Source organism: Parus major, chromosome 1, assembly GCF_001522545.3.
Source record: "Parus major isolate Abel chromosome 1, Parus_major1.1, whole genome shotgun sequence".
Classification (NCBI taxonomy): domain Eukaryota; kingdom Metazoa; phylum Chordata; class Aves; order Passeriformes; family Paridae; genus Parus; species Parus major.
In genome coordinates, this window is record NC_031768.1 from 66433114 (window position 1) to 66460979 (window position 27866).

The 27866-nt window shown below is 41.7% G+C and overlaps 1 protein-coding gene across 8 annotated transcripts in view; it reads left to right on the forward strand.

The window, feature by feature from the left end:
* STARD13 (StAR related lipid transfer domain containing 13) overlaps window positions 1-27866 on the forward strand; it is a 285632-nt gene that overhangs the window by 187200 nt on the left and 70566 nt on the right. Inside the window, exon 1 of one of the 8 annotated variants that reach the window (XM_015623538.3) lies at window positions 24460-25507. The exons of the other annotated variants lie outside the window; for them this stretch is intronic. The gene's annotated coding sequence lies outside the window, so the exon portion shown is untranslated. Of the gene's footprint in view, window positions 1-24459; window positions 25508-27866 lie in introns of those variants that run through there. 8 annotated transcript variants of the gene reach the window in all.

Here is a 27866-nt window from a genome sequence, read left to right on the forward strand (position 1 = left end):
CTGGCTAGCAGAAATAACTAAGCTTACCATTTTTATAAGTGGAGCTTTTGAAGTAAAGCATGACCATAAAGATGTGTTTTTTTGAATCTCCCTGACCCTCCTCCTCAGATAATTTGAAACCTTTGAGGTAAGCAGAAGTGACAGGTGTTCAGAAGCCTTAGGAAATTCTGGTAGCATCTCTGTAAATTGGAATCTGGAGCTATTACTGCAATTGGAAGATCAGAAAATGGACACAGTAAAGCTCAGAGGTTCTGATGGAGTACAGATGGCAGCCGAGCAGCAAAACCAGAGTTACAGTTCCAGAGTCCCCAGCACTGTGTTCAAGCACACTGGATCACACTGGCTTGCCAGAACAGAAAAACACACTTAAAAAAACATACTGGCACTAAAATATTGTATATTTCATGGGGCCTTTCACCTACAGCTCTTTCCAAAGGAACTGGCAAGGATACAGGCATGGCAGTAGCAAGGTGACATATGTGGCACCAGTGAGGTGCATAATATCTCTGCACATCAGAGAGGAGGTATCAGTCAGGGCCAGTAGCTGGCATGGAAAACCCTGGGGGAAATCCTTGACCTTACATAAAAACTACGCCACATAACACCTTTATAACTGAACTGAAACTCTAACCCAAATTATCTCCACTGAAAACCTGGATGAAATTTCTTGTGCTGGCACCAGTCTGGATTGGATTCTCAGAGTGAGTGGTGCAAGGCCTGGGGATTGTTTCTGCAGCATTGGCTGTAACTTGGGTGCTGTTCTGGAGAAGGGAGCAGCTCACTGCTCAGCCCTGGCTCTGGGCAGTGTCACTGGACATGTAATCCAGCTGAAATGCACATTCTTGCCAAAGGGGCTGGTTTTGTTCCTGGCCGCTTCCCTCCTTTGTATCCAGGCTGGTAAAAGTGTGACTACAGGATGACTTGTTCAGGTCACTGGCCCAAAAGATTGTGCTTGTATGGTTTTATTACAAAGTAGGTGGTAAGAATGTGTAGTGAGGAGTGGGACAGCTCTGTTTAATGTCAATCAGCAGTGTTACTGAATTAACAGCAAAGACTCTAGCTGCACAAGCAATGCAGAGAAAGGCAAAAAAACAGCTGGGTATATTAGATTTGTTTGCACATTTCTAATGTGTCCTTATGTCATAACTCAGCAGAATTATTTTAAATAGACATTTCAGAGTATCTTAGTTGGAAATATAATTAAAATATGACAGGGTTACACGCAGAACTTATTTTAAATTGTTGTTCACATTTGTTTACAAGAATCCTGGATAAAATCCCTTTTTCCCTTGCCTAGATTGTACTGCCTTTGTTATCTGTGGTCCACTGATGTTTGCAACTCTCTTGATTACTATTGGAAAGCAGTTATTAAACAGGGTGTTTCATTCTTAACAAAAGTTCCCTAGAAACTGGCAGGGCTAAAGGATTTAAAGGTCTCATTCTGAAATGCAGATCGTATCTTTTTATTAAGAATTTCTTTGTGGATATTGGAAATGTAAAGTTGACATTTCAAGAGAGATCAGCACAGGCAAAGCATACAGTGCTTAGGAAGAGAAAAGCCAGATTCTTCTGGCATTATTCATAAAGTGAAATATTGGACCTCATGTGAATCAGCAGGTAGGAGGCTGCAATGTGCCAGTAATATCATAGTGCTCTTTGAGCATGTTTGGGAAATGCAGAGGTTCAGAACAGGTCTAAGCTCTTGATTTAATTGCTTATCTACTAGTCTGATTTTTCTCCTCTATTTGCTTTACTTACTTGCCTTATCACTCTCTACCATAAGAAATAAAAACACCGTTTTTGGCCCTATGTTTTGCATCTGCCTACAGAGATAACTTTCCACAACTGCCATTTACATTTTGGTATTTTCCCCTTCCTTATCACACTACGCACATGCTCCCTCTTCCAAACCTGCTATGAAAGTATGCTAGCAATGTGCCTTTACATGTTTGACAGAACTCTAGCATGCATAAGATCACTGATCATTAAAAAAAAGCTGTCTAAACAAAATATTTTTATTTTTTTTTAACTTTATGGACATTTTTTCAGTGTTTATGCACATTTTAATTTGGCTGCACTGAGTCTTGTCTTGCTTGTATAGTTGCCCCTTTCATCCTTTTTTCTTATTATGCCTCCCTACTCTGTAAACAAAATGGAAATGGAAATATGCCTTTAAGCTGATAATTTTAAAAAGCATAATGGATTTGGAATGTTTTTATTATGTATAAACTGTAGTTAAAAATACAGGTTTTATATTTGGGAGCCTTCATTGCTGCACATTTACAAATCAGAGAGATGAACTCGTCTGCAGACACTCATGAGCAAAAATAGCGCATTCCCAAGTGGTATCATTTGGGGAGGCTGTAGTACAAATTCCCTGGCAGCTGGGAAAGCAGGACAGAGGGCAAGGCAGCACTAACAGAGCTTCTGTGACAGAGGGGAACTCATCATGGCCCTCTAGAAGTCAGTCCCCTTGGGGGCCATGTGCTGTTCTTGGCAACAGCCTGACCCTACAGGGACACTACCGGACTAGAACCAGGAAAATTGCTTTGTTTTGTAGAGTTATGGTGATTTACTTCATTCAATGTGTTCTCAGATCTTTTTCCTTTAGACAAGTGTGGTTTCTTGTCTACAGCTTGTTCAAGAATGGACTGTACCCATAGGGGTGTGGCTGCTTGGGAGCCCCACACTGCCACGTCACACATTTGAGTGCATCCTCCCTTAATTTTAGTTATTTAGGCTCTGTAATAATACATGTGGAATTAAAGCTCAGTGAAGGTAGACTGAATTAAGGATTCTTGTCTAATCCGTGTATGTTCCAAGACACGTGCAATACAGCACAATTCAGCTATACAAACACATAATATATGCTCAATATGCCTTAAATAACTCTGCCATGTGCCACGGAGGAGATGAAACTCATCTATGCAAGAAACTGTGTACTGCTGACTTTGCTCATGAGAATTTTGGAAGCGCTCCAGCAACAATGCATCCATCAGTCAATCACCTGTTTCCTTCCTCTCTCCTGCAAGGTTTATTGCCGGTTCCACCTGTGAACGTCCCAGCTCAGACCTGTGCAGGAGAGCTCTGCCCTGTGGACACCCAAGGACAGCACTTCAGGCAGTGTATCACAGCAGGCTCCTAGGGCCTTAGACCCTTCAGTAAATCCTGAAACAATCCAAAATCAGTTTATTGTGGAGCACTGTGGCTGTCCCTGTTAAGCTTTTGGATAATGCAATAACTGAAAGACCTTTGGCTGTGCACACTCTCCTTTAGTTTGTTATAGCTATGGCCAGGTGCAGAGCCAGCGCACAGAGACGGATCCTTCATCCTGTAGTGGGTTGTGCCCTCTTTGCAACATGGGGCAGATGCGGTCTAGGAGGAATTTGTGGGGTATTACAAAATGGTTTGTGACCCAAGGCAGGAATGGTGAGATCATGAGCACCGAGGGACCGCTGGGACAGCAGCTGTTGCCTGTTGCAATCCCTGTGGCACAGCTGCATGCAGACTGGAATGTCTGGCATGGAGGGAGTGCACCAGCGAAGGGATTACACGCTCATGGAGATTAAGACAGCCATTGAGTAGTTTTGCATAAGGCTCTTGAGGTTAGCCAGAGGCAACCATGCAGATGCAAGTTTTGAACACCATCCCAGTCCAGAAGTTAGGTGCCATTACTACACTGTCACAGGCTCAAAGAGTGGCTGCCTCAGTGTTAGAAGTCAATAAGCAGTGACCCTGTGGGAATTTGAAAGAAGACCCAGGTATGACGAACTAGAGGCTAGTATGCAAGATACTACTTGCCTCAAGAAGAGTTTGTTTTGGTGAGTTGGGCTCACCTACCCTAACTAGGATCTGCTGGCAGTGTATGTGGTGCTGACATACCCAGGAAGTCTGAAATTTACCTGCTTGAGAAGAAGGAATCTCTTTTGGCTCTGAAGAGAATAATTACCTTTCTCAGTGTCTGTGCCTGCTGCTTCTGTGTATGAAACTCCATTATGGGATGATAGCAACCAGAGGAAGAAAATCCTATCACTGTTTTGGTTGATGGAGGGCAAGTTTGTCTGACTGAAGGCTACATGGTGGTGCCTGCAAAGGTGCCAGTGTGCTCAGTGTCTTCAAATGCAGCCAAAATGGCAGGTTTCCTCACTGCAGCTGATGGGCACCGTTATAGCAGGTAGTGCAGTGCTGTGTGATGTCACCATTGTTTGTGTTGGCACTGTTCGTGTGTTCCTGTTTGAGACTGAAATATGGTTAAAAGCTCTAGATACAGGTTTGTGCCTCTTCTTTCTTAGCTAAGCTCTCAGAAACCAGTATAGTTATGGGTCATAACATTTAATTAAAAAGTAGGTAAGCATTAAAATACCAGCATTCCAAGTGTCCTTGTAACAATTAAGTGGTACAGAATAGTCAAGAAAATTGGGAAGTGCAGCGTCCTTTTTAAGCCGAGCATCATGCAGTGAGTGATAATGGAAGAGGAGTCTCCAGCAGGGACGCTGCCATCAAACACACAGTCTGTAGAGACAGGAACTCTGCATAAAAGCCTGTCCTAATTTGTCTGATCAAAGCTTCCCGTCAGATTCAAGTGCAGACCTTCTCCACCTCAGCTCTTTGTTGGACAATGTATGTGTGGTGGGGGGAGTGTTCAAGAGCCTGTTCAACAAGTGCCAAGTGTGATTTGTTTAATGCCAAACCTGCTGTGTGAGGTTAGATGTATGTGCCAATGTCAAATATCTTAATCTGAGTCCTAAGTACTGATATAACTCTTTTCTCAGATGCACTGTCAAAGTTAGGCAGTGTGTAAGTTCAACAAGGCTTGTGGCTTATGGTGTCTTCTTAAGGAATATCATTGCATTGTATATTAACTGCCTCAGCAGTGTCCTTATTAAAAATTTAGCTTGCTATTTCTATAGTAAACAAGATGATGCTTGCTTTGCAATAGATAACACAAACTAGTTCTTGAACACCAGCCCCAGCAAAGGCTTGTTTGTGGTGAGTTTGCACATCAGGGTTCAGCTTTGTGCAGATTTTCTTTGGCTTAATAAGGATTGAATTTGTGCCGAAGCCTTTTCTTTAGTGAGCCACTAAGAGGCTCTCTTTCCATTACCCTGCTGCTTGTTTTCACAAAACTTGTAAGAGTTTAATACCTTTGAGCCATCTGTCTCTCTTTCAAATCAGCCAATTTGTTCAAAAGTTATTGGTGGAGGCGATAAGGAGCCTGACACAAAAAGGGAGACAGACTAAAAACACAAAGCCGAGCCATGTCAGCGGCATTTCCTTAGGAAATTAGTCTAAACATAGATTGCACCAAAAAAATCTTACAATAAGTCTTTGTGGACTAGATCTCTTTCATATAAGTTTCTCCAAGTTTTGAATTAAAAATTGGCTTATAAAAATAGGTAGAAGAGAATTTCACCCTATAAACGGGAGCTTTCTCCTATTCTTCAAAAGAGGCATGAGAGAAAGCCCAAAACTTTCAGGGTCCAAAAGGCCTGAGACCAAAAAGTGGTATTTGTTCAAAAAGCACCTATGGCAATGGGATCTGCTCAGAAACCTGCACTAAATGGACATGGACATCTGACTTGCCAGTTCACAGACCTCTTCTGCAAGGCCATCATTTACATTTCATGTTGTCATATCTGTCCAGGAGCTCTGGCATGACCTGTTGAGTTCAAATCTGCTCACATTGAGTAGGTCTCTTAAATCAGCCCATGTCAGCTCAGGGAGCAGTGCTATTTGCATTGCAGCCGCAGTACCATTGCTTCAGGCTTTCAATAGTCATTTGACAAAATAACTTTAGTGCTTCAAATAGCTTACAGCAATGTCTCTAGCTCTTATCTTCATGCACTGGGTAGAGTTCCACCCAAACAAAGGAGGTTATGTTGAGCAACTGAGTGAGTCATTGTAGGTTCCAAACTGAGCATAGGCTTAGGAACAACATTTGGTTACAACAGATGGGAGGAGCACATGCTAAGAAAGATATAACTATCAGCAGCTGAAAACATAGCAAGGCCAGAGGCAAATGATATGTACATATGGCTTCTGTATGAGTACATACACAGTATTTCTTCCACACTCAGTAATTAAAAAAAAAAAAAAATTAAAACATTGCCTGGTGGGAATTTTAGGTTTCTCATGTTAAAAAGTGGTATAAAATTTAATTTGATGGTAAAATGAGAATATCAGATAACATTTGTCTCCACTTTCCCTATAATAGGGATAAAATATTCTTAGGGCATAAATAGCAATGGACTTTAGTCATAACTGAATAGTTGCTTCATTATGTTACTGTACTGCAGCAGGGAAGTTTTCATGACTATGAGGAAAGCCAACACCCAGGGCTGACTAGGAATGCCTGATATTCCCAGAAAACAGGTCACCAAGTGCCACTGGTGGTACTCCTGCATATCTGAGAAACAGTCTGGTGCTGCAAAAAAAAAATCAGAATTTTCATTGTGTGTGCTTATCATATGCTTGGGATGTGGCTACCATAGCAAATACCCTGTATGTGGATCAGATATCCTGGTCAGAGGCTGAAGCAAGCTGTGTCTTCTTTCCCACTGGGGCCCCATGTCAGGACCCTAGAAGCCCATGCATTAGGTGACACCCCAATATACACTTTACCCTTTGGGCTGCTTACCTGTTTGTCATCTCTACACTTTCTGATTTATTAAATTATGATATAACACAGTGGAAAATATACAGTAAGACAGCCTTTCGGCATTAAATCCATTTTGTAATAGCTTCATGCCTGGAAATTCATTTAGGATCTGTATCACCGCCCAAGCTGAATCAGGCCAGAAGCACTGGGTGTATTTAGCCAGGCGTGGTGTCTCAGGCACAGGCAGCCCTCCAAACCAGGTGTAAACAGCATCTCTTACCTACCCCTGCAATGAGCAGGTGCTTTCATTCAGTGGCAACAGCTTAATAGGATTTCAAAAGCTGTACATGCCAGTCATCCCATTGCAGGGTAATTTCTAATGACCTGCCTCTCTGTTGTGTCTCGTTTGTGAAGAAGCCGTCACACAGCTCATCAGAGTGAGTTTAGCTCCATTTGTACTTGCCTGTCAACTGTCTAAGCTCTTGTTTAAGCATCTCGCTTATCACAGCAAGGAGGTACTAAAGGTTATTGTTGTCCTGTCCTTTTTAATTACAGCTGGACAGTACTTTAATAAATGGCGACAGAAGTAAACAAGTTTCAGAATAGAAGATGAAGGATTGCATTATACTGGAGCTGTTACTTAGCATCCCACAAATCAGTCAGCTGGTAGCTATTACTGCTGAGGACCTGCATTAGCAGTAGCCTTGTTTTCAAGGCTTTGATATATACATATATAGTCTTTGCTGCCTTATTAATATTCACAGGATGAGAGAAATATAGCCATGAATATCCATCTAGCAACGGACCATTTCGGAAAGACATGAAAGTATTGATTTCTATTTTGCAGTGTTCAGTGATGATTAATTTCCCCACACCAATTGCCATAATTAAGTTAAGGCTCTCTCTCCTGAATGTGAACAGATGATCACACACCACACAGGCAGGGGTTTATTGTGCAATGAATAAACCTAAATCTTACACCCCAGCTCCCACCTTTTAGTGAATGAATATATATATATATATATATATATATATATATAACCAGGATGGACGCAGATGTTTGTGGTGGTGACACACCTAAGAGTCTGAATTATTGAAAACCTGGGTAATTAATATTTTCTGATGGTGTGTGGTGACTGAGAACCTTTATGGGGCTTGGTGGCCCCAGGATCCAGATGCTGCTCAGGCCATCCACATGCTGGGGCAGATGCAAGTACTCAGGGGTGCTGAGCAGAGCCAGAAGCTGTCACAGCTCCTTCAGAGAGGCTGGGGACAGAACTGAGTATCTCGGACTGTAAATTAAGTACTTTCTCTGGATACTCCGTGTCACTCTAGTTTCCCACACTAACCCGGTGAGAAAATCAGGCAGCTCAATGCCATTCTACATTAGTTGTATTTCTTATTTCATTTCCTCATGTCTCTGAAGTAGGATTTTCTTCTAACTTGGAGTATTCCTTGGAGCTCAGTGAGAATTGGGAAATATTTTCCTAATACTGAGCAATTACAGAGCCTTTTGGATTGAGGTCCTGTGGAAAATCATGTCATATATGTGTCTGGTTTGAGAGCAATTAAAGTGTTTGAATTTACATTTACATGCATGAAATTCACCTTTGGACTGAGATTAAGCCCAGAAAGTATCAGCCCCAAAGGCACTACCTTGACAGAGCTTCTAGGAAATGTAAATGAGGGTTAAGAACTGAATTTGTTGTTGAGCAATTATCTTCAAAGCAGGTAACACTAAACTAATCTTGTGCAGAAAGTGATGAAACTCTCTTGCATGGGAGAGGCAGACTGCAAAATCCTCTGTGAACTGCAGTTGTGCGATATGCTCAGTCTTCAGCAGTGGGAAAATGGGCTGAGAACAGGCAGGACAAGAGTGAGGGATGCTGGTTGGAGACTCGGTTTTGTGGAAGTCTTGCAGCCAAAACTCCTGAGTGAAGCAACACCTGGTAGGAAAGGCTGCATGGGCAGGCTGGGGGTGGTTCTTTGCCTTTGGAGTGTGAGGATCTTCTCTGACGCCTTTTCCCCTCCCAGGAAGATTTAATTCAGGTTTGAGCAAGTAATGTCAGTGCCCAAACTCATGTTCAGACTCATGTCCAAATCATTCTCAACCACTCTGATGAGCCGTTTGTGTGTAAGATGACAGGCTGGGAGTTCTGCCTTGTACGTTATTAGAAAGGAAGGGCGTGTCCCCTGCTTTCAAGAAGAGAGAGGCTTCCTTCGTGCTTTACTCATCACTGAAGATTTATTACATCCAAAGAAGTGCTTTTTCTTCTTAGGCTTCAGCTTTGGAAAACTACAATGGTACATTTTCAAAACCAATTTAGTTCTTGTGGTGTACCATTTAATAGAATAACTCTGTTAGGGACGTCTCTCTGCAAGAAGTAGTACTAATTTGAAAAAATTGCTCATCTTGCTTAAATTTTATTTCTTTTTTATTATAAGGAAGTGCTAAATATATATAGAAAGGCAGAAATCCCAAATGTAATGGTTATATATCATTTGAATGTCAATAGTATGAGTTAAATGTATGCTTGCTTATTAAAGATCATGGAATTGTGCTTCTTGCAAATTAGGTAATAGAAATGTGATTAAGGAGCTATTGCAGTTTTAAAAAGCCTTCTTGCTACAATAAGAAAGAGAAAACAAAATTTTGTGCTTGGTTTAATTTTAATGGGTTAATCAGCAATTAGAAAGTTGAAAACAAGTTGGTACCCAGCTCTGTACCTATCCTAGGAGTACAACTGAGCACTCAGAGCATGACAGACTCCTTTTTATCACCAGAGGAAGAAAACTGTAGCCATAAACTGTTTTTTACTGGAGGCAAAATCACGGTTTGTTGCTGGATATCAGTGTTTCTGGTCCTGGTCTTAGTGCTGCCCCCTTTCCCAGGCATCTGGCATTCAGTGATTTGTAAGTTTCAATTAAGTCACTATAAAAAATTAGTAGCTTGAGGGCACGGGTTTATTACTGGTATCCAACTCTGTTTTCATTTACTAAATGACATTCTGAAAGCTTCTATTCTGAACATAATCACCTTAGGGTATGCACTGAGCACAGCCCTGGATGATTCAATTATTTCTGAATGTTCTTCTCTCCCCAGAACATAGGGCTTCGCACATTAGCAGCAAGTTTAGTGTTTTGCAGTTGTTCTCTTTGCACTCATCAGGGTTTTCCCAGGAACAGGCTGGAAGTACACAACTTGCTGCTGCTTCTTAAAAACATGTAACAATGCATTATGTCTCTCTTCAAAGCAGCTGACTTTCCCAGATGAGTGTGTTAAAGCTGACAGATATATATATATTTTTGTTTCTTTACAACTGTGCTTTCCCCTTACTGTTTATGAAACTTTTGCACACTCCTCATAAAGTTTAATTATGGAAATGTGTAGGACATGCTTTGTCCACAAGAATTGTCAGACAAAATACAGTTTTCACAAAGTTTTCTGGGAAGCTGCTATAGAGAATCATAATCACTATCAGCATGTGCTGTTTCCAAAACTGTCCCATATTCTGCAGGACAAAAACAGTCCAGACCAAGAGGTGAACCATTAACCTTAGAACTACAGCAAGTCTGCAATTCACAGATCAGAGCTGTCAATACAATTGAAGAGCTGTGACAGCTCAGAGTTATATAGATGAGAAAAAAATGCTGAAAAGAAGGAACATGTCAAAGCCCACACATCTTTTCTGAAGGGACATCAGGAGTGAACATGTTAACAAGTGCTGAACTTCAATATTTTTGATTTTGTACAGTTTTCCAAAATTCAGGTAATTTCATAGGCGATTTCTGAGTAACGGAACAGCAGTCACTGGATGAACTGCCGTGTATTTGAGGGTTTCCTCAGTCCTTAGTGAAAATCAGAAATGTGCATATTAGCTAAGTCCCTTCTCGTTAGTTATCCAATGTAATTTTGTGCACCCCTCTTTCCTGACCCCTCCAGCTGCTGTGGTTCCATTGCCAGTACTATGCTGGTATCCCATATCTCTGAGTGGGCATTTTTCCCTCCTGTCTAATCTAGGTACACATGCTCAAAGTCAGTTTGAAGTCTTTTTTCCCTCTGCTCTGCTACTCCACACTTCAGCCACATCAGATGCCCCAGCTCAGTCCAGACATACACACACCACAATATTGCTGGGCCACTTGTATTTCAGTCTCTCAGGCCTTTTGTGGCTGGGAGATGTGATGGGCTTGAAACTTTTAGTAAAAGCTTGCCAGATTTGACAGTATTCTGGTGAAACAACATGTCTTTCACTATCTCAGCTGGTGAACTGCTGAGGAAGCCAGAGCTGCCAAAGTCCCTTGAGCTGGTACAGGGCCAGTTTCCAGATTCCCTATGCCCTATTCAGGATCCTGGAAATCATGGCAAAGGCTTTCATATGTGCAGCTCGGGGCACTTCTGTTCATATGAGGGTCTTCTGAGTTCAGGGACTCAAGATAAGTGACCTCAAAACACCTCAGAACTGCCGAGCTTGGAGCTCGTGACAGGTGCTGGCTGCTCCCATGTAGCTGTTGTCAGTGACCTGGGTCTTGATTTCATACCAAAGATTGTGTCGTTGCATCCTTGTCCTTCAGCTGGAAAATCTAGAGGCATTAGCAAAGGCCAGAGCCAAGCACTCTTTTTCTGGTATTGCTGAGAGGTGAATATTTTCAAATTTCATTTTGGAAGACAATTTTAAAAAATCACCTTTGGTCCTACAGAAAATGCAGCTGAATTTCTGCATCTCCTGCATGTGGCAAGTAGTGCAGACACCTAACTTTCCCAGCTGCTCAACAACGGCAGAGCAAATGGAAGAACAGGAGAAATCAGTATCTGAGAGCCTCAGGACCAACAAAAGTTTACAGAAGCAGAGATGCCCTTACTGAAGACCAGAAAATCCATCTTCTTTTTTTTTTTTCTAACTTGAAAATATATTTTTATTTATAAAACAACACAAATGACATTCTAATTCCAAAAGGATGGATGTTTGCATCCACTTAAGCTTGCAAACAAAACTATATTACAGCTTAACTTCTATTCTACTATTCTGTAGTGCATGTGCCATTGCAGAAAAACTGGAATACAAGAGGAAGTCAAGGAATAAAATATCAATTGAGGCTTTGTGAAGGCATTGTTAAAATCTTGCCATCTGTGAAGGGGTGAGATTTAATATTTCTTCCATCTGCAATTCAATGAACTTGTACTGATGCAAATCTGATTAAATCAAAGGGGTAGTCACTTCCAATTATTTTTATTAATGACCATGGATATAATCACTGTAAACATAGAGTTTCTGATGCTTAATAGAAAGGTTTGACCTTATAAAGCTTAAACCCATTAGTTCATTTAGCTTAGCCTCCTGTCTGTCTAATGTGTTGAAAACAGAATTTGGTGTTTGGCTTCAATATCCTTCCCAGAAACTCACCCTGTATTGACTAGGAGACAAAAATTAAAAAAAAAAACCCCATGATGTATGAAAATTGTATGCTTAACTTCTAATTTGAATTTGTCTGTCCTCGCATTCTTCTTGTGCTTTCTTTCTGGAATGAAGAGATTTTTACTGTCAGATACCACTGCATCCTGATAGAACTATTTATCAAGTTTGGGTTATTTAGATAGGCAAAATTACTGCTCCTCACTGTGTTATTGCTTTATCCAATACATAAACAATTACTTTAGCTGTTTTTTGAAACCTCTCAATTTTTTAAAAAAGGATGTCAAATCTGTCTCCAACATCCTTGCCTGTTTATTATTTCCCTGACATATCCTTAGGGATCAAATTACACAGCATTTTTTCCACAGCATTACACAGCTAGTTCTTTACCCAGACCGTTTTGGAATCAATGACTTCACAATCACATCATCTTTTCAAAGGATGCAGTCACTCACCTGAAGAAGGAATGACTTTTACGTCCTAAGGGCAGGGGCTCTTTGGCTGGATGGAGGGCAGGCAAGTCCAGGAAAGTTGCTGATTATGGGGAAGGAAATTGATTCTAAGGAAAGCTTTAAAATCCCTTTCTGGCTGTCCTGGGGCAGCATTTTGGATTTTGAGGTTGGCAATTCAGCAGTGTTGAAATGGAGGAGCAGCAAGAGCAGGAAGGAGCAGGCTTTTGGTGGGAAGTGAGTAGCATGTGCCTCCTATTTGTCGGGATGGTATCCTGTGGGGTTTGTTGTGGATTCACAGTGATAGTGCCCTGAAAGCTTCTATCATATTTTTAGTATGTTTCTAGTAACGCCAATGAAAAAAAAGGTGCATTTTAGGTGGAAAATCTCTTTCATATATTCCAGTCAATCGGCCTCTTGAAAATCCATTTAAAGAGCAAATCACGGGCGTCTGAAAAGAGGGGCAGGAAAATCTTAAAAGCACGAAATTCAGTGATTTGGAATAAAGGAAGCTTAAAACAGACAACATCTGTTGTTTTCAATCCCATGGGATTTTCTGCTTTTTTTTTTTTTTGTCCAAATCCCAGCCCTTAATGAAGAGCAATGTCAGATTTAGAAAGGAAAAGAAATTATTTATACAAAATTAGAAATGTGTCTGGAAATCTGAAATCCTTGAGTATGTAAGCCAGTATCTGCTCCAGATCTGTCTTTGCTAATGGAGAGAGGTCCAAGTATTGTGTCATCACAACAGTTTACAAGTGCTACCATATATTTAATCAGTCTACAATGGGATAAATATTTGTTGGAGAAAAAGAATTTCAATTTAATTTTTAATGGCCACAGCCGGATGCAGAATTGGACCCAGAAGCTAAGTGGAATTGCTGTGGCATATACAATAGCATAGGCTGCTTAAAATAGTTCTGGGATCTCACAATTTCAGGGAAATGCGAAATGTTTCAAAGAATAACCAGGATTATTAAGATACTGCTAGAAATAGCTTTTTATAGTCAACAGGTTTTTTAATACTGTATTTCAGCATACTAAATAGATGCATATGTAAACCATCTTCTGTCAAAATAACTTCTGATATAAACTTTGTTTTCCTAAAGTTTTGGAAAACTTCAAAGCAGTTCTGAGACATCCACACAGCACTGGAGATCTTGTGCATCCATTTGCAAAGACTTGTAAACTGCAGGTCATGCTAACCTTAGGGAGCTTTCACTGTTTGCTGTTCACAGGTAAACAGCTGGGCTCCTGAAACTCTGTGTCCCAGGGAAAAAGATTTTGAAGGATGACTGCATGGCCTTCTCAGAGCTGGTGGAGCCATTGAATTTCCCTCCCTGGACACGTGCACGAAGGACCATGCAACAGAGCTCTTTGCTTCTAGCCTCCCTCTTCCACCCAGTAATTACAGTGTTGTTTGCCAAGCCAGATGAAGAGCTGGCAGGGGAAAATGCACGTGGTGCTCAGCAAGTCCTTCCCCTTGCACATATGTACTGTTACATGCCTATAGCAATAATAATTCTAATTTGTCCATGTGCTGCACTGAGGAGTGCTTTCAAGATACACATCTCTCTTAAGCTCCTTCACAGAGCCTTTACAAGCAGCATGAGTATGGAAAGAATTCAACAGCTCCGGAGTGCATCACAGATAGGTTTGTTAAAGCAGTGTGTATGGTGTTCTTTGGAAGTGGACTATGAAGTAATGAAAAAATTTAGTCATGTAACTTTAGCTTTGATTTACATTCTTATTAATGCTGCTACTACATCTCTGATACAGCTGAGTTGAAGTGGTACAATGGAGGATTAGCTTGATTCCTAGCTTTATTAATGATGTTGATACTGTTATTTTATTAAGGTTCTTGTTATTTTTGCTTATCTTGGACTGCTCTGAGAGGTTTTCTATGCAAGTAAAAAGACGGGGCATGAACTCTGTGGTAAATCCACTGACTCAGTTTAATATTGACAGCTTTATCTGGACTTAAGCCACTGTATATAGGATCCAAATCTGAGCTGACTTCTGACTGTGAGCACGTAGGAATTTTTTTGTGTTTTGGTTTTTGGTGGTTTTTTTTGTGGTTTTTGCTTTTTTGTGTGTGTGTGTGTGAATTTGGTAGTGCTTCAATGTTTGCAGTAGTCTTTTAAGTCTAGATGGTTTAAGGTTCTAGATGGTTTAAGGTGTGAGCTGGCCATCTGGTCTCGGTAATTGCAAATTCACTTCCAGAATTAACAAACTGTTCCTGTGTTCTTGCATTTCTCTGAAATGCCTCTGGGCAACTGTTCTTTCCTCACATGGAAAAGTCACAGCAGCTGTGGGATTCACGAGGACCTCAGTGCTTGTCTCTTGCTACACTTCTGGCAGCAAACCGCAAAGTGCAAATAAGTTTTCTAACTGCCTAATAACTGCAAAGCCATTAAGTGTAAATTCTGTGACACCTGAAAAAAAAAAACCAACAAACCACTTGCTTTAGAAGACCCCTAATGGGATTAGAGACTGTATGAACACCTGGGGCCGCTCTCAGGGCCGCCTACCTGGAACACGTTAGAGATAAGGACCCAGCTTTTCTTTGAGCGTTGGCCAGAGGGGCTGCAAGCTGCCCAGTGGAGCTGGGGCTGGAAGTGTGAGTTGGGGATGTGCTTCCACGTTTCCAAGCATCCCCCTCCCTACTAGTTGCCTTCATAAAGTGGAAGAACACTCATGCCACTTCCCACATTTTTCTTTTGCTAACAAACCACGAGACTTCTGTTTTCTTAACAACAAAAAAAAAAAGTTTTCTTCATGAATGCAGGCAGCTCTGTCTTAATTTATTTACCCTCCTTTGATAAAGGACCAGTCCAAGCAAGAGCCCCAGACAGTGCTTTGCACACTGCTCCCAGCACACTGGTTGGTGTGCAGGGTGTGCTGCACCTTTCCCAAAGTGTGTGTTGGTCTCCTCCTGCTCTGGAGCTGCTGTCACAGCATGAGCACCCCTGTGGCATCCCTGCACACTGCATCGGGAAAAACCAAGTGCCACAGACCAGGGATCCCCATCACACCCTGCTGGGAGGGCTGTCAGCCCCAGCCCACCCGGGCAAGGGGAATCAACCTAGTCTCCTGCACTGAGGTGCTTACCAACAGCTTCCACTAAATATCCTTATGAAATGCAAAAGCCAAAATCATCTTCTTCCACACTGAACTGCCCAAGTTGTACACTTGAACACAAATGACCTGATCACCAGTTTCCTGTAAAATGGCCATCGAGGACACAGTGGCACACTTGCGTTTTGCATCATACCTTAATGCTTTTGAGATGTCTGATCACCAAACAGAAGGTACTTAAACCCACATTCCCCAGTCTTAATCAAATGTTTCACCACAAGGTTGCCAAGTACTTGAGAGTAATACAAGACAAATAAATATACATTTTTACTTAGGTCATTGGTTTTTATTGGGTTGCCCTGAAATTTCATTTTAGGAATTGTGTGACATTTATGCTGTTTAATGATCTGTGGCACAAGTGTGGAACATGACAGAGGCTGCAGAAGACACAAAAGTATTTAATTCAAATGGCAGAAAATAAAGGAACTTGAAATGGGACATAATTAATCTAGGTGTATGCATAGCACAATACTAGATGAAATTCAGCATTGCAAAAAGCAGGGCAATCAATAGCTGTGAAGAGTAATCTGATCTACATTGACTCTTGGTAGTTTTCTAGATAAGCTGTCACAAGCTTGCAAGAGGACATTTAGATGTGATTTCCAGCCTTAGGCTCTGTAGGGACCATGTTCCCGTGCCTCCTGTGGAAGTCCATGTTTGATGTATCCTTTAGAGCACATCTCTGGGCAGGTTTCCTCTCCTGATTTTCATCGGTTTCCCTGTGTCCCTCACAGAGGGGTGGGATATAATCTCTGAATAACTGGTGAAGCCCTGTTTGGAGTTAAACTGGAGAAACTGAGTATTGCTTCTTTTTGTTATACTATCCCTATGTGTTTGTCAGTGTACTGAGATTTTTTTCCCCACAAGCCAGCCTCCACGGTGTTTTTCTGTGCACGTGTGTTTGATGCTGCAGTTCTCCAGAAAACGCTGCTCATTAAATCCCCCTCATGCTTGGCATCCTTTCTGTTGACTGCTACAGCTTGTCAGGCTCCAATGAGTGATAATTCAAAAAGCACAATTAATTTTAAAAGCAACCCATTAAATTTGGCTAATTTGGGCTTGTCACAGAGCTTCCCTCCAGCCAGCTTTAGCTTCTCGTTTTTCTGATCATCCTCCTCATCCATCTCCTCCTCAGGTTTCCAATTGGTGGGCAGAGCTGACTACCCACAGCAGGTCCTGCTGCTCCCACTGGCCTGCCAGGACTCGCTGCACCAAGGAAGTGTTAAGATTTTAGTGTCGGAAGGAATTATGTCTCGTTTTTGGTGCTTCCCATTCCTCATCTCCTCTCCGCTGGATTGTGACAGCCGGGGCCAGGGCAGGCATAAGGGCTTCACGGCCTCTAGTGGGCAATGGCCAGAGCTGCAGGACTTCCCGGCCACGGAAAACTGGCATTTTTTTGTAAAAGGAACTGTTTACCCTGGTTTCCTATGGAAACAAGGCTTGCGCGAACACTCCCTCTGTGTGCGCTGTCTCCACGCCCTCGGCGGCTCCTGATTTCAGGTTGATTTGCCAGAGGTGCGGGGATTTCACAAGCAGTGCCTCCAGCCTTTGTGTCAATAGGCGTGCCTGTGTCGAGGGGGAGCTTTAACAGCGCTGTTTTCTGACAGCAAGATCATTGTTGTACAACTTCACGCGGTACAAGACACCAAAAACAACGGCAGCAGAGAGGGTTTGCGTGTATGGAAAAAGCTGCTTTGAAATCCCTTGTGAGTCACATTTGTACCCATAGAAATCCTGACCCTTAATTTTGGTTGATAATCTGGTTATTGGAGAGTTTAAAAACGTGTCTTTTCCGTGACACTGTCAGGTAGTCCTGCTGGGAAGGGAGAAGGGAGACTCCAGGTTGCTGTGACTACCCAGACCATCACAGCACACTGCCTGCTTTCTTGCTTATGAACCGAAACTGTTGCTTGAAAGACCCAAATCTTGTATTTTCTTTCTGTTTTTAGCTTCCCTATTTAGACTGGTTTATAACAGCAGTCATTAAATATAGCAAATAAAAATGAAGCTCAGAGATGGATTCTTTATCAGAGTTCAGAGAAGCAGTTTCCATATGTCAGTAGGAACAAAGGATTTAATTTAAAACTTAAACTTTCACTTTACTCTTAAAACTTTCCTGAAAAGTGGCTGCACACGTGATACCTTTTATTTTCTTTGTTTTTGCTTGGCTGTATTAAAGATGGGAGAAAAGATACGGCTGGACCGCAGGCTCACTTTGGGTTAATCCAACAAGCAGTCCTTCAAGTGAACAAACGGAAATGTGTTGTCTCCTTGATCATGTCTTGCTCCTTGCATAATTTTTGTTTGAAAACTTCTATCTCAAGTCACAGGTTGAATGCCTTGATTTACTTAGAGCGTATTTTTTAAAATACAATTAAATGGATTTAGATTGAAGTTGTAGGAAGTTGATCAGTAAGTGTCACTGAAGTGGTTAGGATGGAATTTTCATTTTAGATGCACTTATTTCTCCTGTGTTGGAAACACTTGAAATGACAGAATTACTGGTAATGACTTTTCTGAGTTCATATGACAAATGCCAAGCCTGCAAAGACTGAAAATGACTCACATGGAACCATTCTTCTTTGTCCTTGGATGCAGAGGATCTCAGAGAGGCTTTTTTTATCCTCTCATTTTCCCTAGAAGTGATTTTTAAAAACAAAACCGCAATGCGGCCTTTTAGTGCTAGGAAGACTTTGTTGCTTTTGCCAAGAGATTTAGAGGACAAGACCAAGCGTGGCATCGTTCACCAAGTGTGGTATACAGAAATAGGTCTAATTTAGACCATCTTAGGAGGTAGTAGAGTACCGTAAGTCAAATTAAATATTGCTGTCTCCAACTCTTCTGAAAAATCCTTTCTTTCTGTTCCCTTGTACTAATACTCTTCATTTCTAAAACCCATAGTGGCCTCTACCTTGGCTGCATTGGTTGTAAATGATAGTCTCACATGTCTGGGTACCTTCCCAGCACTGACATACATAATCAAGATCCTTATAACAAATCTCACTTTTCAGGAAATTACTTTGGGCGAATCCATCATCTTCTTTGCCCAAAGCTGCATAATGTACTGCCAGTTTTTGTTTTTCTTTCATTTTTTTCCCCCTCTGTAAATCATGCTAAAAGATCTGAAGGATAATGGTAATAGAAATATGATTAGTGCAGTTTTTTGTGCATGTGTGTGTTGAAAGAAAATTATTTTGTCAATAGCATAACTGACCAAAGAAAAAAGTGTTAAGTTTTTTGGATTTCTGAAAGGTCAGGAAGACAATGTTTCATATCTCAGTCATGCTGAATTTTGCTCAAAAAGAATCTTTGCATGTTTAAAAAATGAATTTTATATAACGAAATAGTCACCAACCAGACTCATTTGCTTTGTCTTCAGTCATTGTGAGGATGAGAGCAGCATTGCTATCATGGAGAAATCATGCCCATTCCCCTAAGTGCTTATTCAAAATAAACCTCTGATGCCTTGATTACAGCCTGTTAAGCTCCAGAGCAGTTCCTCAGATGAGTGGTCAGCATGTAAGCATTTTCTCCTGCTGATGTTTGAGGCAGGTCTGTGCGTAAAAACTTTATTTTTTCTTCATGGTTAGGGACGATTTTCTCCTGTAATAAGAAGTACTGTTCTTAATTTTAACAAATCTCACCCTAAAATCTCTGGGAAATGCATGATACTCTGTGAGAGGCGTGAATGGCGCTGGTTTTGTTGCAGGAGGTTTTATGTAGATGAACGTGTTGTGAAAACCTCATGTTATCAGCTGAAGTGAAGGAGGAGGTGCTGGGACATTTGTGTACTCTCAAGTTCCAGTCTGCAGTTGTAAAGGTAGTAAAAAACTAGTACCAGGAGAGCTGCTTTGTGGAGAATCTGCTTGTCTGTTATCCTAAGTATGGCTGTGAATTTTTTCATGTAAATGTAAGAGCTGAGTTGCCATAGGGTAAGTAAGGCCTAACATCCTTCACTCAACAAGTACACTTTCTATGAAGGGGCTTTTGACGCTGGAGATGTTCTGGCCATAATTTTAAAATGTCTGCATTTGGTTGCTGTTATTTGTTTCTGACCTGGAAATGTATTTTGGTCAGGCCTTAAGAAAGTTAGTATCAGTATCACATCAACTTTGAGATTCCATATATCCTATGGAATTACCTTGACATTTTTGATGTAGTCTCAGATACTGCTTGCTCATAAAGAGATGTTTGGGAAGATAGCAGTCTGGTCAGATAAATTACCTGAAATAGTCACAGACCTGGCATTGAAATATGATGGTGATAAATCTGTACTTAGTGCTGTGACACAGTCATCTGCCTTTACTGCTGCTGCTGTAAGAGACAAGAAATTTCACCTTGGGAAGTGACCATTCCTGTTACAGAAACTTCAGCAGTCCCACTAGAGCAGGATTTGGAAGGAGGCCCTTGAAGTCTTAGGCAGTACAGGATGTGTTCTCAGCCTTTTACTGTTCCCCAAGCCAGTGGTGCTCTAGCACTTGGCTGGGTATTTGTGGAACACTCTGTTTCCATATGTATTAGCGCTCGAAACCATTAAGTGTTCCACAGCTCTTTTACAAGAGGAGTAATTACATCCTGTTGGCAGAAATTACTCCTGCTGTTTAATTTGGAAACCATATTCTTTGCTTCCAGCCTTGTGTTGTTACACAGCAAAGAGTGGCTGCATTTTCTGCCCAGGGTGGTGGCACTTTTCTCTGACATGTGAATAGGGGATGATAGCAATGGTGGTGCTGTCCCTCAGGATGACATTTCAGGTTTGTCAGTGAACAAGTTAATTTTAAGTGGTGCAGGCATATAGCTTCAGAAATCCAACTTTTATTCACAGCAACAGGAATGTCTTTTCTAGCTCTCATTTCCCTGCACGAAGGATGCTGGGCCAGTCCCTGGGTACATTGGATCTTGAGGCAAATGCTGATGCTGAACTTTTCTATCTTACTCTGTCCTTTTAAAGCCTTTTATGTACAGAGAGAAACTAGCACTGCAGATGATTATTGTCTGCTAATGGTGTTTTTAATTACTGATTTTCAGGACACCAAATTAACTTTCTGCTGAAAACAAGAATTTTTTTTCCTCCCTTGAAGCAAGCCAATGATTCATATTTTAATATAAACTTCTTAAAGTTTTGACTCATGCAGCAATTCCAAGAATTTTTATTTCTGAGCTCTTTGAAGCTTTTAACATACTAATGAAATACTGTGCCTCTGTCACCCACAAAGTGAACCTCATGTTAAACGGGGTTTGCTGTCACTGAAGCATGGCAAGTGCTATTTCCAGGGGGTTTGAGATGCCGTGCCACACGGTGTCCCCTCAGCAGCAGTGTTCAGCTGCACTGTCCCAGGCCCAGCCCGCAGGAGCACAGAGGCCACTGGCCAGAGGTGCCACTGCATCGAGCGTGGCACTGCTGGTCCTTGGGATAGGAAAAATATTGGGAAACAGAGCTTGCTGAAGAGCGTTTGGAATCAGGATGGAATTTATCAGCTGATCAGTTTGATCAAACCGAAGGGATTTGTGTAGGGCCGGGCTCTGGGAGCCCCTGCTTTGCCCGTAGACAACCAGCAGATCGGCAGTCCTTTGGTCGCGTGATGAGTAAAGCAGAGAGGCTCTGCTTGGCTTTCATAAGTGAGACTCAAGCTGTAGAGTCCAGAGCTGAAAAACATTTATGTTGGCTATTAAAGGGAACACATGTGACACAGAGATATGCCATGTTGACTCCAGAGATTTTCCAGCAGAAGAAAAACTAAATGAGGATCAAATATAAATGAAAGAGGTTTTTTCTGAAAAGTAAGTTAGGTAATGCATATTTTGATTCTTTGAAGAATGTGTTTGATATTAAAATGCAAAAGTGTATGGCTTTCTCATTAGGTAGAAATTGCACAACTGTCCTGATTTACACAACAGCCACCATACTAAATGAATGACAAATAGTTAAGGATCTGTTTGGAAAATAGCAGTCAGAGTAAGAGCATCTACTGCATGAAAGCTGCCCAGGAGAAAATCTCCCACTCAACATATTACAGTTTTCTCTTTTAGATAAGAAGTTTCCGATTTGCTTTTTTATTTTGATTTTGCCTCAAAATATCCATTTTGATGCAGAGTTTCAAATAGTAATAACCCAGTATTAATTTTTCTGTCCCCTTGTCTTCTTGATGAAAGTGATGCAGCACTTTATGTTCCCTCATCTCTGTAACGTATCAAATTCCATCATCTTTGGGAGAAAATATGGGTGTGTTTCTAGGGGAAACCTGAAAACAGGGTTTGTCCATTCCTGGTAACACAAAGCAAAACCTTTACTTCAAGTTTCCCACCAGAATCTGCCAGGATCAGCCGAGGACATGCAGTAAGAAAGTGGGATGAAAGGAAGGGGTCATGCTCCATGTGCCTTTCCTCTGCAGGCACCTCAGTTAGCAGTTGTACCGCGTTTATCAGTGGTGTGGTAGCGTGATTAGGGAGCAGCAGCAGGAAATACTAGCAGAAACTGGGAGGCTGGCAGTTGGGAGCAACATAGGAGATCAAAGGCTTGAGTGTGTTTGCAGACCGGAGAATAATTGCAAGTCACTCCCAAAATATGGGCTGGTAGTGCAGCCTGGCCATTGGCTTTGTCTGGCAGTGTATTCCCATGGGAGAGGTGAGTACGTGGCATAGGGGGGCACATCTGCAGTGCTGGACTCAGTTCTTGTTCCCTGTGATCCAGCCCCCATTCATCAGGGGATCAGAAAAGCTGTTAGAGGGGAAATGGTTTGTTTTATCTAAGGAGACTGAAGCAGGGCTGTGCTGTATTCTCCAGGATCCAAAGATCTCCTGGCTGGCCTTGTTGCCTTCAGCTGGATGATGAAAACAAATGAGGTGACCTTGAGCTGGAGAACCCGAGTGTAGCTCAGCAGTGGAGAAGTTTCAGCTGAAAATGGATGTTCAGACTATCAGAGAAGGAAGGCTGCAGAGCAGTGGTGCAGAGGATAAGTAGACAGAGACAAGTGCTTGTCCTCATAGATAAGCATTTTCACCTTGCTCACCTTTCCATCAGTGTCCTCATACCTCAAGAAGTTGTTTCTTCTCAGAGAACTCAAGGCTTTCCCACATCTGTCTCATGCATTCTGTCTTAGTAAAGCAAAATCTGATAGTAAGAAAGAATAATGTGTGCTGCTGTAGGGCTGTGTTCGCAATTAGCAAGTAGTGTGGCCCAATAAAAGATTTGCAGAGAGAAAAAGTCCTGATAAAGCATCATCTCTGCTACCATATTTTGCTGCCTTATTGAGGATTTGCTCTAGTTTGAGCCTGTGAACTGAACACTCACCAGTGGTAGCAGAATCCCCTTTCATCTCCAAATAACTCAGTGCACTTTCTGGAACTAAAGCACATGAAGTATGATGTAGAATAAATATATTTATTTCCAGCTGCAGAAAACTTTTTTTTTTTTTGCTATTCAGGTGATGGTTCTCAGTCTCAGGACAGAGAAAGAGGAAATCTCGCCCTCTGTACCACAAACATTACTCCATACATTAAACAAAATGCTCTATAAAAGTCCTTGGAAGATCTCCATCCATATAATGCATGTCACACCGTGGTATTGACTATTTAATATCTTTGGAAACGTTTGCTAGAGATTCAAATTTCTGTTATTATTCAAGTGGATATGTACTACTAATGGTTCTCATTTATGGATTTTCAAGTACATTTTAAAGGTCAAACAAGTAATTTTAATCGGTTATGTGGGGGTTTTTTGACAGCTGATAAGTACTGAATGTACCACAGCACCTGGAAAGCAGATTTGCTATATTTACCATTACATATTTGGATTGGGTGCAGGGATAGTGCTCTGCCCACACTCATTTCACTCTCCATCATCAAATTACTGGCACTGATCAACCAGTGCATCCACAGGAGAGCACTGTCGTTGCAGCACTTCAGATCTGCGTCACAGCTTGGATGGGGCCCAGGACCTGTGTCTCGTGGCTGCTGGTTTAAAAAGTAGTAGCTGCATCAGAGTGGTGTTGCCCTTGGCTCAGAACATTCCTGGCTACTTAATCCATACTGCTTTCTCCTGGGCTGCCAGGCTAGTAACCATTTGGAAATTAGTCTGGTGTGGTTGCTCTGAAATTCTTATGTGCAGGTCACTCATGCCATGGTGGTGGCGATCAAGGTGACAACTGTCTGTCCTCACTTACTGTCTGCAGAACTGAAAGCAAAGAAAGTGAGAATATTTTCAACAATATCAGTCATGGACTGGGAGCAAGGCTTGAGCTCGGGTGCTGTGGCATCAGCTTCTGTCAGGAGAACTAAAGGCCTGGCTGCAGTGCTTATGGGAGCAGCAATACCTACGGGGATGAGCAGAAAGGCTGACCCACCCCAGAATGAAACAGAGGCAATTCGTGAACTTCAGGGAAAAAAGAGAGTCATATTGGATCTGACAGAAGCCCACAAATTCATCTATCACGTGGAAAAACTGAACTTGGGAGAACTGTGGGGCATGTAATGAAGTGATTAGAGAGTCAGAATAAATAGACAAAAGTGCTTTTTTTGGTGTTTTTCCACTGCATTTTTGGAACACGGTAGGGTAGGGTGGACAAGAGTCAAAAAGGGATACAATCCACTTACAGAAGTCTAGTGATGCAGTAGTCCAGCTCCAGCAGCTGGCAGGAGAAGCTAAGTGTCCCTGCTTGCTGGGAGTTGAGCAGCACACTTGGTGAAGACCCGTTGTTGGCACGTGCTGCTCTTGCAACTTCCCTGATCAGAAACCCAAGGAGTTCAGCAGCAGCTCAGCTGCTCTCCAGTGTGGGCAGCAGTCAGGGGAGCTCATGGGCTACCAGGACACAGTTAGTAAGGAAGGAGTTGGTTTTAGCCTTGGCAGCACTTTAGCTGGGATGCAGCTCTTATCATAGAAGAGCCCTAGAGAAAACACCAGGATTTCACAGCCCATTCAGACTGTATCCAGATCTGCCCAGTCATTTTTCATTTCCACAGCACAGTTTCTTAAGAAGATCTGGAGGGTGGGGGATTAGAACAATTAACAGTTTACAGAAACTCGGCTGTTTTTCTGTTTTCATGGGAACAAAGTTCGTAGTGCTGTTTTTATGGTACCACCTTGCTTTTACACTCCACGCTTTGTTAAACATGGTAATGAGCTCAGTGCTGTGTAGTGCACTCAGTGCTGTGCAGAAAATAAAAGTATTTCCTGCCCACACTTCAGAGGAGCTGCTGTGATGGTAAAGTCTCTTTCAAGTTTAGGGCTGCTAGCCTAAACAGTATGTACACTGGGCTGGTCTGTCAGAAAGCTCTGTACTGCAAATGTAAATTTATCTTTGTAAGAATGACAAGCTCCTGGTCAAAGCACAGCACTATATAAAGCAGTTCATCGAGGCAGCGGGTTCTACCAGATCCCCCCCTCCCCATGGAACAGAGAGGAGTTTTGTATTACATTAATCAGCATCCAAGCCCTGAAGGTCACAATTATCTGGCCACTATTTTTCAGTATTAGTGATTTTAGTACATGATTAACTTTCATGTGTGCATCATTAAGATGAGGAATTGTTTTTGAAGTTTCAAATAGAGCAGCAGGTCTTAGCTGTAGTATTTGCCATACTTGCTGAGCCACTCTTAAAAGGGATGATTTATAGAAAATCCAGCTGTGAGTTTTCGTTTCTTCAAGAGCAGGAGGCGGGACTAGAAACCAACCTAAAACCAAGCGGAGCATTGATCAGAGTAGAAATGATGTAGAGCACAGCTCCGCAGACAACAGCTAAGCATCGTGGAAGTATTAGCTGGCAGCGATAAGGAGGCGGAAGCAGAGCTCGGTGACAGAGGAGCCATCTGTCAGGAACTGGGAATCCGATTTCAGGAGAGCAGAAAATGAAGTAAAGAAGAAAGTGATTTTGGTTCAGAGGTGCAGTGGAGCCCAAGGATATCTGTGGACAGTAAGTTTCTATACTGGAGCAGGGATGTTTAATACAGAAGCTAATACTGTTTGAAAGGGCTTTTCAGTTTTGAAAACAGACATAAGTAGCTCCTGTATTAAATGGCTTTTACTTAAAGTTTTTATTTATTTGTAAGATGTAAATAAGCTTATCTGTTTGAGGTGTTTGTTTAAAAAGTGGTAAACAAACTTTAAAACTGCTGGTGTCCCTTACTTCAGAGGGTGCATTTTTTTGTTTAATAAGGTCACCTCCTGTCGAGGATAAGGTTTGCTTATAACCTTTCAGAAAAATATCTTAGAAGAAAAGGCTGTTTTGGCCCCAGCTGCGAGGTGAAGAAGGGTAGGCAAGAATATTTTTTCTGGAAAGGGGAAAGGAGTTCCCACCCAAATAGATCTAAACTAACTGGAACTACAGTGTATAAACACCCCGGGGCTAAATCCTACCCTCAGTTACACTGTTGTAAGTCAGGTTTAAGTCTACTGTAGTTAATAAAATTGCTCCTGATTTAATTAAGGATAGAATTTGGTTGCACATTTCTTAATAATGAAAAAGCCCCATGGTTCTTTCCAAAGTGCATTTTATGCTAACAGATTATTAAGGACTTGCTTGAAAATATGTTAAAATTAATTGAAAACTCACACTGTGATGCATCTTTTGTCATATACTTGTATCTTCCTTTGAAATTAGCACAAAAGCCAGCATGAGATATTGTAAGCAATCCTATTATTTCTTGTTAGCAGGTTCTCAGATAAGGTTTGCATTGCTCATAATTTCATGCTCGTTTCACTTCAGTGGCTTGTATTTGGGGTGATATGCTTTAATCCTAAAAAGGTTTGTGGAGCTCCAGCTGGGAGCGGTAAGATGATATTATCTGTAGCAGAAAAGTGTCAAAGTTCTGTACAAGACCCCAGACTGTCTGATTGGGAGTGAAACTGTTCTAACATAAACTGTACAGAAAAATTACTCTTGCTGCTGTGGTTTTAGTGTACGAGTTAGAAGCAGAAGCATTGGCTGCTGACTGAGGAAAAAAAACCCAAAAAGTAAAACCCACTCACTATTATGGCCCAATATGGATGACAAAACACTGTAGCATGTGTGGGAAAATGGCTGCAGTCCAATGTCTGGAACCATTTATCTTCTGGTAGAGTCTGGAAGATGACTGTTTTATGTATTTTACAGAAATCCCTGCTGATTGATTTCATTTACTTAGGAGGAGGGGTCACAGTGACTGATGGCAGGGACAACTGGGGCAAAAAGTGGATTCTTTGCATTATCCTGACATCCTGTTCTGGTTGAGGTTATTGGCACCTTTTGAAGGGACCATGCTGGACATGTCTTGCTGCTGCTGCACACAGCCAGAGGTTTGCTGCTTTTTTCTGGGTCTCAGCAAGCTGAGAGTTGCAAGTTGTGCTTCTGCTAGTGCCAGGCACATTTTGGAAATTATGATTTGCAGAGGTTTGAAGGGGAATGGACAGAAATGGGTACAGGTCTCTGCAACCTGCCAAAAGCTTGGCTGGTGGTGGGTGCTGTTACTGAAGAGGGAGGAAAGACTTTGTTAAAGGTCTGGGGGGAAAGTCTGTTTTCAGTGTGAGAGGCTTGAAGAAATAGCTTGTCCCTCTTTAGCCCATGGAATGTGTATGCTAGGGTGATGATACTTATTTTTCTGACATTTGTTGCTAAAATAGGCACAATTACTGTCAATTTTTTATTTATATAAAGAGCTTGCCAGCACATTAGAAACAACAGAGATATGCTATACATTAGTGTTATTCATTTATCTCTCTGTTATTTTTATGTGTGCTCTGACGGCCTGTCTGTCAAGGTGTTTGCCTTCAAATCAATTCAGCTCACATCACAGCATGACAGGCACTTGTTATATACCAGGCATGTCTACAAGGCATTTACTTTCATGTTGCAGGGAATGAGTGCCAAGATTTTCATATGATGAAACAAGAGGGTGGAGGATATGTTTTCTAGTCAGTAAGTACTCTGCTACTGTGCTAACAAAAACAGAAAGGAAAATGGATTTTTCAATTGACAATACTACTTCATTTGGTACCCTTTAGGCTCTTCACAGGGTCCTCTACTAATGATTACAATGCCAAGTCCAGTGCAGGATCACATAACAAACCTGGGGAAAGGGAAAATTATTGTGTGTCCTCCATCCAGTTTCCCAGACATAACCTCTTAGTACAGTCAAGATGATTTTCATGGACAGAGAGAGAAAAAGAAAGAGAGAAAGGGAGAGAGAGAGATAGAGAGAGGAAGGAGGAAAGGAAAGGAAAGGAAAGGAAAGGAAAGGAAAGGAAAGGAAAGGAAAGGAAAGGAAAGGAAAGGAAAGGAAAGGAAAGGAAAGGAA